Source organism: Symphodus melops, assembly GCF_947650265.1.
Source record: "Symphodus melops genome assembly, chromosome: 14".
Lineage (NCBI taxonomy): Eukaryota > Metazoa > Chordata > Actinopteri > Labriformes > Labridae > Symphodus > Symphodus melops.
Window position 1 is genome coordinate 9,609,300 of NC_136704.1, and position 956 is coordinate 9,610,255.

Sequence of the window (956 nt, forward strand, 5' to 3'; positions counted from 1 at the left end):
GCCTAGATGGATGGATAGACTTTACTATCAGGTACAGCTTTCAGTTATCAGGTGCCGCTGCTCTGGAATCGTCTACCAGTCGGGGTCCGGGAGGCAGACATACTATGTACTTTCAAGAATAGACTTTAAACTTTTCTTTTTGATAAATCTTATAGTTAGGGCTGGATCAGGTATAGACCAGCTCATAGTTATGCTGCTATAGGCCTAGACTACCGGGGGAACTGGCACCTTGATCTCTTATCTCTCTCTCCCTCTTTCTCTCTCCTGCCTCCCATATCATGTATTACTGCACGTCACTATTATTCCAGTTACTAACCTCTCCTTTTTCTGGGAGCTCCTGAGCTCTCTTAGGTTCCTTGGGACTGTTGATGGGGATGAGGATGGCCTGCCCAAACAACCCCCCCCTCCCCTTTCCTATCCTATATCCTTCTTTCTGAATCTTATCCCATCTCCCCCATCCCATTTTCAAGCCCCATACACAGCTTTGGCAGATGGCTGTTCCATCATGAGCCCGGGTCTGCTGAAGATTTCTGACCATTAAAGGGTTTTTTTCTTGCCTCACGATGACAGATTAAGCTGGGCTCTTGTAATATAGCAATAAGTAACCTGCTTGTCTTAAACATAACGATGAGCATGGTCTTTTACCTGCTCTTTTGTAATGTTAAAAGACAAAGAGTAAGGTCCTCACCTTCTTTTGGTAAAGTGTCTTGTGAGATAACACTTGTTATGAATTGACACTGTACAAATAAAGACTGAGTTTGAGGCGTTTGCATGGTGGCAGTAACTGGAGATATTGGTTGGGGGGGGGGGGGGGGGGGTTATCGGTTTTCATGCTGGCTGTCCTGGTCATGGAGCGGTTACAGTTCAGAGAGGATCTTTGTGGTGAACCGATTTTTTTGCTGGCCTGATTAATTATGCGGGATAGTTTGGGTTTGTGTTTGCTGGTGAGGGAGTTG